Raw genomic sequence first — 9,224 nt, 5'->3', positions numbered from 1 at the left:
GCATGGATCGATGAACGGGTTCCCCTAACAGGCCCCAAAGTCCTGAATCTTGGTTTTGGGTTTCCGGGAGACCTCTAGGCCCATTGCTAAATGCATCAGAGCCGCCACAAGTGACCCCAGGGACTCAGATGGGATGGCAACATCGTCGGCAAAGTCAAGGTCTAGACCTTAATATTGCCTAGTGTTGCTCTACACTGACTTTGGTTAGTAGCTCTGGCCCATTATCCAGTCCATCCCAAGTGTTGAAAAGTGTTGGTGCAAGTCGCAGCCTTCCCTCACCCCTGAATTAACAGGGAAGAAGTTTGACATACCCCCACCACACTTTACAGCACTTTCGGAATTCCCCTGAGCCTCAGGTTTTCCCCATAGCGATTCTCAAAGCACCAAGTCAAAAGCCTTCTTGAGGTCGATGTGGTTGCAAGCAATCCACGACCGAACTCACGACGGAGTTCCACAATTTCTCGAAGTGCTAGTATATTTGGGCATTGTGGACTTGCCAGGAGTAAATCCAGACTGCTCCGGTCTCTGATGCCTCAGCAGGTAGTTGCGGATCTGTTTCAGAAGAATGTGAGAGAGAACCTTGCCTGGTATGCTGAGCATGTAATGCCACGGGAGTTGCTACAGCCCCAAAGATCCCTTTTCCCCCTTTCCCGAGAGGGATGACCACGCCCCTCAGTAGGGCAGGGGAAATGGTACCCAAAAACTGCCAGATGGCAGTCAGGACTGTATGCAGGCCCCGAACCAAGGTTCACCCCCCAGCCTTTAGCAGTTCAGGGAGGGGTATCACATATGCCTGCAGCTTTCCCACTCTTCAGCTTGGAATCGCCATCCTAACCTCTGTTCGGGTAGGAGGTTCCTCGCTGATGGGGGTCTGGCACAGGGACTGAGACATTGCTTGCATCCAAGCTAACTGTTGGAAGGTCTACCTGGTATAACTGTTCAAAATACTCACCCAACGTTCACGAACCCCAACATGCTCTGAGATGATCCGTCCATCCGCTGATCGGACTGCAGTCATCTGTGAGGAGGGCTTAGAGTTCAGTTTCTCAGGGCTTGGTAGGCAGGGCGAAGGTCATTTACCCAAAAAATGGCCTTTGACCTCCTCAGCAAGATTCCTGATGAACTGTTCCTTGTCCCCTCTCAGCAGTGTCCGAGCCCTACGCACATGGAATGACGCAAGACCTGATTCCCATTCAGCCGAGCCTTTCAACATGCTTCAGTGGCCTATAATGTCTCTAGGAGATGGAATTCTGCCTTGCCTTGGGCGTAAGCCCAAAGGACTCCTAAGCTGCTCCAAGTGTTACGCGCTTGAAGATCTCCCAGAGCAACTGGGTCCGCGGGTTTTTGATTTCGTAAACGGCAGAGACTCCAGGGGAAACCCCGGGGCACTCCTCCTCCCTTAGTCTGCCCCAGATGAAAAAAACCTTAGGGGGGCCCCTGGAGGGGCGGGGGGTGGGGGGCCACAAAACCGCCTAGGGCGTGCCCCAAAAACTCGGCACTCCATAAACCCTGCGGTTTTGGGGTCCCCATGCGTGCTTTTATTACCTAACATATATACTTTTCCATATATGCTGTGTAAAATAAAATTTTTTTTTAATTTTTACTTTGTTTTACCCAGACATTTATTGCTACAAGTAAAAAGATTCTTAGAAACTTTTAAAAAAGCTTAGAAAAATTTTTTTTTTTTTTTTTTTTTTTTTTTTGGAAAAAAAAAACCTACTCAATAAAATTTAATATATTTAAAATATATATATATAATTTTATTTATAAATATTATATATTATAATTGTATGTGCGGTGTGTGCGTGCTATTTTTGTTTGTGTGTGTGTGTGTGTGTTTGTGTGTCTCATTGTGTGTCCCTGCATGCTTTTTTATATTTTAAAAGGATGTACATATCTACTTAATTTAAAAGCATAAAATATTTAAAATATAAATATATATATATATAATACATTATACATATAAATTTTTTCCCATATATACTATATTATAAAATAATATATTAAATAAATATAATGTAATATTATTATATAATATATAATATTTAATATATTAAAAATTATATAATATATATATATTATATTATATAATCATACATTTATACTATATAAAATGCATATAAAAGGGAGTAGTATATTAAAATAATATATATATTATATAATATATATTATTAAAAATATAAAAAAGACATATTTCCACGTCACACACAAAAAATTATTATATTATTATATATATTAATATATATTATATTTATAATTATAATATTGTGTGTGGTGTGTGTGGTGTTTTTGGTGTTTGTGGTGTGTGTGGGGTTTGTGTGTGTGTGTTTGTGGGGTTCATATGAAAAAATATATATAAAAATTATAAATTTTTAATATATATATATTAATAATATATTATATAATTTCTTCTTTTTAAGGTAGTTCATGTCTGAGCCGCCGTGGTCACGCAGATACTTAATTGTAGTTTTTATGTTTAATGCTCTTGAGTGAGTAGTGGAGGGTCCCCCGTTCCTTTCCCCAAACCGGGAGGGAAAATTTTGGGGGGGGATTCGGCCCACCTGCGGCACTTGACAATCATGGGCTTTCCATGATTTTTTCTTAGCAATTTAGAGCGGTGTTTGCCATGTCCTTCCGCCCGGTGTTTTTATCGAGTCCCATCCCATTTTACCCGGCACGATGATCTCGGCTTGGGCCACCCAGTGGTAGGCAGGCAATCGAGGTGAAGTTCTGCCCAAGGAGACAACGCGCCGCCAGGACTCTAACCCTCGAACTCAGATTGCCGTCGTGACAGGTCATGAGTCCGGACGCCCTAACCATCGGCCACCGCGGCCCCCATATATATGTATAAAATTACTTTTTGTATATATTATGTTAATGTATAATAATATATAATTATATATGTATATACTATATCTATTATATATATATACAATCTATATATATAATATAATAATATATATTATCTTCTTTTACACAGTAGGTTTCATGTCTGAGCCGCCCTGGTCACAGCATCGATAATTAATTTGTAGTTTTCATGTGTTAATTCTCTTGGAGTGAGTACCTGGTAGGGTCCCCAGTTCCTTCTCCACGGAAGGAGTGCTGGTGTTACTTTTTTTTTTTTTTTTTTTTTTTGTTTTTCTTTTTTTTTTTTTTTTTTTTTTTTTAGGGTAATCATTCTATCTATGTTTACCGGCTTGGACTAGCCAACTGACTTCGGCTGGGCTTGGCCACCCAGTGGGCTAGGTAGGCAATCGATGGTGAAGTTCCTGCCCCAAGGGAACAACGCGCCGGACGGTGACTCGAACCCTCGAACAGCAGTCTGAGTCCGACGCGCCTTTGGCCGATCATGGGCTTCCATGATTTTACCTTAGGGCAATTTAGAGCCTGGGTGGTTTTGCCATTGCTTTCTGCCCGGTGTTTTTTTTTTTTTCTTTCTTTTTTCTTTCTTTTTTTTTTTTTTTTTTTTTTTTTTTAGAGTCACCATCTCTATTTACCTGGCACTGACTTGGGCTGGCTTGGCCACCCAGTGTAGGCAGCCAAATCGAGGTGAAGTTCCTTGCCCAAGGGAAACAACGGCGGCCGGTGGACTCGAACCTCAGCTCAGATTACCGTCGTGACAGTCTGAGTCCGACGCTTAAACCATTCGGCCACCGCGTCCCCATATATATATAAATTAGCTTATTATAGATATACAGGACAAATTTATATTATATATATAGATATATATATCTGTATATATTAGTATATATATATATATACAAACAAATTACTATATAACATATATATACCATATATATATAATATATATATATATATATCTATATATATATATATATATATAATATATATTTATGGGCCGCGGTTGTCGAATGGTAGAGCGTTCCGACGGGTCGAGTCACCGGCCGACGCGCTTTTTCCCTTGGGCAAGGAACTCACCTCGATGCATATAGCCATGGTGGCCAAGACCAGCCTCCAAGTCAGTGCGGGTTAAATAGAGATGGTGTACTCGATAAAAACCGGGCGGAAAGGCAATGGCAAACCACCGCCTCTAAATGCTAAGAAAAAATCAATGAAGCCCATGATCTTCTCAAGGGCTGCGAGTGGCCGGAATGGTTTTAGAGCGGCGGGACTCAAGACTGTGACGACGGCAACTGAATTCGACGATTCAAGTCACGACCCCACGTTGTTCCCTTTGGCGCAAAGAAATTAACCTTATTTGCCTACCTAGCCAATGGGTGGCCAAAGCCAGCCCAAGGCAAGTGCTGCGGTCCCAAGCCGGATAAAATAGAGAGAATATTACCTAAAAAGGTACCACCTGGCACTCTCCGTTGTGACAAGGAACTGGGACCTACCACGTACTCCCTCCAAAGAGCATCACAACATGGAAACTACAAGTAAGTATATGCTGTGACCACGGCGCTCAGACAGAAACTACCGTTAAAAAGAAAAGAAGATATATATATCTATATATATAGATATATATATTAGATATATATATATATAGGATAAATATATTCATATGTATATATAAGTGTATTGGGGGACACGGTGGCGAATGGTTAGGAGCGTCGGACCTCAAGGACTGTCACGACGGTAAAATCTGAGTGTCGAGGGTTACGAGGCACCGGCAACGCGCGTTGGTTCCCTGGGCAAGGAACTTCACCTCGGATTGCCTGCCTAGCCTTGGGTGCCAAGCCAGCCCAAGTCAGTGCCGGGTAGAGAGGGGACTTTGATAAAAAAAAAATAAAAAAAAAAAAAACAAAAAAAAAAAAAAAAAAAAAAAAAAAAAAAAAAACACCGGGCGGAAGGCAATGGCAAACCACCGCTCTAATTGCCAAGAAAAATCATGAAGCCCAAAGATTGTCAAGGCCGCGGTGGCCGATGGTGGGAGAGTCGGACTCAAGACTGCCGCGACGGCAATCTTGAGGTTCGAGGGTTCGAGTCTACCGCCGGCGCGGGGGGCCCGGGGGCATAGAACGGCACCGCGATGGCCGACCTAGGCCACGGGTGGCCAAACCAGCCCAAAAGTCACGGGGCGGCCCAAGCCCGATGAAAAAGTAGAGGGAAAAGGACGACCGAAAAAGGGAAACACCGGCACGCCGCCGGGGAAAGGAACGGGGACCCGGACCACGGACGAAAGCCAAGAGACCGCCACAACAGAAAAACGACAAAAGAAAGGAGCGGCGGGACCAGGGCGGCTCAGGGAAGGAAACCGACCGGGAAAAGAAGAGAGAAGGGGAGGGTAGACAGAGACCACGCAGACACACACAGAGAGAAAACACACAACAAGAGCGGGGAGAGGTGATGTATAGAGAGAGAGAGAAGAAGAGATGAGAGAACGAGAGAGAGCGATAGAGAGCGAGAGAGAGGACAGAGAGAAGAGAGAAGAAGAGGATGGAGAGAGAGAGAGAGAGAGAGAGAGAGAGAGGGAGAGAGAGACAGGACAAAGACAAGAGAGGGGGGTGGGGGGGGGGGGGGGGAGGGGGGTGGGGGGGGGGGGCGGGGGGGGGGGTGTGGGGGGGGGGGGGGGGTGGGGATAGACACACAGGAGAGAGAGAGAGGAGAGAGCGAGAGAGGAGAGAGAGAGAGAGAGAGAGAAGAGAGAGTAGGAGAGAGAGAGAGATGAGAGAGGAGAGAGAGAGCGAGAGAGAGAGAGTAGAGAGAGTAATCGATAGATAGATGGAGAGAGAGCTAGAGAAGATAGGAGAAGATAAGAGAGATAGAGGGAACTAGATAGAAAGAGTAGATAGAGAGAGTGAGAAGAGAGAGAGAGAGATAGAGAGCGAGAGGGAGAGCGAGTTAAGATAGAGATAGATATAGATATATATAGAGATATAATATAGATATAGATATCTACATAATATAAGGTAGATAGATATAGAGTAGATATAGATATAGAGATATATGATAGATATATAGAATAGATAGTACAGAGAAGATATGGGTCTAGATAGACATGATGAAAGATGATTAAAGAGATATATAGATCGAGAGAGATAGAGAGAAGAGAGAGAGACGAGATGAGAGATGAGATATGGAGAAGAGATAGAGAGATATAGAGAGATATAGATAGAGAGGATAGTATAGGTAATAGTAGATAGAGAGAGAGAGAGAGAAGACGAGATCGATAGAGAGCGAGAGATAGACGAAGTCGAGAGAGGCAGAAGATAGAGAGAAAGCGAGGAGAGAGGCAGAGAAGAGAAGAGAGATATAAGGAGATAGAGAGAGAGCAGAAGAAGAGCGAGGAAACACGAGAAGCGAGAGAGTAAGAGAGTAAGAGAGAGGAGAGAGAGAGAGAGAGAGAGATGAGATATGAGAGAGAGAGAGAGATGAGAATAGATAGAGAGGGAGATAGGATATAGCATAGAGGACTAGAAGAGAGAGAGAGAGAGAGAGTAGAGAGAGAGAGAGAGAGAGAGAGAGAGATAGGATGAGAGAGAGAGAGAGTAGAGAGAAGTAGAGAGAGATAGAGAGAGGAGAGAAGATTGAGAGAGAGAGAGAAGTGGATAGAGAGATAGAGCGAGAGAGAGAGATAGATAGAGAGTATAAAAGAGAGACGAGGAGGAGAGAGAGAAGACGAGAGATGAGAGAGACACACACACACTACACAACACACACACGCAACAGAGATGAGAGTATGAGAGAGAGCGAGGAGATAGAGAAGGAGAGAGATAGTGAGAGAGAGAGGAGAGAGAGAGAGAGGAGACAACAGTTATTGAAAGAGAGAGAGATAGATAAGAGAGAGAGAGATATTATAGAGAGTAGATATAGATATATATCAAGAAGATTAGCGAATCGATATATATATGGAGCGAGAGAGATCAAATAAGTAGTATATATAGATAATATATATATATATAGATTATATTACAATTTATTATATATATATACTCGATATAGATAGAGAGTAGTGATATATTATAAATTAGATATATAGTATATATATTATATATGTGGTGTGTGTGTGTGGTGTGTGTGTGTGTGTGTGTGTGTAGGTGTTATAATATACATAAACCACACACCACACACACACACACACACATCCTCACACACACACCACACCACACACACACACAAACGTATATAGAGGTATATAAGATATATATAAGAGATATATATCGATAGATTACTTATATATAGATATATATATATTACATAGATATAGAGACGCTATGATAGTAAGAAATATATATAGATATCATATATATATGATACTACTATATAATAGAGAGGAGAGAGAGAGAGAGAGAGGAGATAGATAATAGATATATTCACTCTCTTTCATCTCGCACTCTCACTCTCGTTCTCTCGCTCTCACGCGCCGCGCGCGGCGCGCGCGCCGCGCGCGCGCGTGCGCGCCGGTGCGCGCTGCGCGCGCGCTCGCTAGAGAGAGAGGAGAGAGAGAGAGAGAGAGATAGACGAGAGTAGATAGAGAGAGGGGAGTGAGATAGAGAGAGAGATAGAGAGAGATAAGAGGAGGAGAAGCGAGAGAGAGAAGAGATAGAGATGAGAGACACAGATAGAGGGGCAGAGATAGAGCGAGGGAGCGAGAGGGAAGCGAGTAGATAGAGAGAGAGAGAGAAGAGAGAGAGATAGATAGACATAGATGAGAGATAAGAAGAGAAGAGAGAAGAGAGAGATAGAAAGAGAGAGAGAGAAGAGAGAGAATGAAGAGAGGGGGAGATGAGCGGAGATGAGAGAGAGAGAGAGAGAGAGAGAGAGAAGAGATAGGATATGGGATATAGAGGATTAGGAACGAGCGAGAGAGAGATAGATGGAGAGATAGAGGAGAGAGCGTAGAGAGAGTAGAGAGAGATAGCAGCAGATATATAGAGAGACCCATATAGACATATATATAGATAGTATAGAGATATGAGATAGAAGATAGATAGAGAGAGAAGAGAGAGAACAGAGTAGATAACAGAGCAGAGAGAAGAGAGATAGAGAATCGAGAAGAGCGAGAGAGAGAGAGACGAGAGAAGAATCGCTATATACAGATATGAGATGATGAGGAGAGGAGAGAGAAACAGAGAAGAGAGGAGAGAAGAGAGATAGATAGGATAAGAGAGCTAGATATAGATCTATATAGAATATAATGTATATGGATATAGAGATATATATGTAGAGAGAGATAGAGAGATAGATATAACACACACACACACACCACAAACTACACACACACACAACACACATACACACACACACACACACACCACACACACACACCCACACACACACACACACACACACAACACACACACACCCAAAACACACATACACACCCACACACACACACCACACACATCTACTTGTATTGTTGAAGATATTCAATTCGCCATCATCCAGTTTCTAACATATATAGATATAGAGCTAGAGATAGAGGAACAAGAGAGATCTATAATATATATATCTAATATAGATAGTAGACATAATAATCTAGTAGCATATATAGATATAGATATCGTATAGAGTAGAGTATAGTAGGTAGAGAGAGAGATAGAGGAGTAGATATAGGATTATAGATATAGAGTGATATATATGTATATATTATAGTATATTAGAATAGTTAGGATACGTAGAGATGAGAATGAGAGAGATGATGAGAATAGAGATAGAGAGATGCATATGGATCGATATATACATATGTATATAATATCATATATATGAGAGATATATCTAACTAGATATATTATATAAATATATATAGAGAGAGGATGATATCAGAGTATAGATATATTAGGAGAGATATATAGTTAGAGAGACTTAGATAGATATAGATAATCTATATATATATAATAGATAGACATAGATATATTAATAATTATAAGAGAGAGAGGTGATATAGATAGAGATATAGATTAAGGATGATAGAATAGTTGAGAGATATAGAATATAGAATATAGAATATATATCTATAGATATAGAGACACAACACCACACACAGCACGCACAATAGATAGATATAGATATGAGATAGAGAGATATAGATAGAGAGAGAGAGATATAGAGCGATCGAGACGAGAGAGAGACACACACCCACACACTCACAGAGATTATATTATAATATATTGATAGATAGAGATAGATATAGTTAGAGATAGATATTAATATGTAAGGATATATATATAACAATATATATATATATATATATATCTATATATATATATATATTACAAATATTATATTATATTATATATATATATAATTATATATAGTATATA

The sequence above is a fragment of the Penaeus monodon genome, chromosome 11, assembly GCF_015228065.2.
Source record: "Penaeus monodon isolate SGIC_2016 chromosome 11, NSTDA_Pmon_1, whole genome shotgun sequence".
Classification (NCBI taxonomy): Eukaryota; Metazoa; Arthropoda; class Malacostraca; order Decapoda; family Penaeidae; genus Penaeus; species Penaeus monodon.
The sequence above is the reverse complement of the archived record's forward strand: the minus strand, read 5'-3'. Positions refer to the sequence as shown.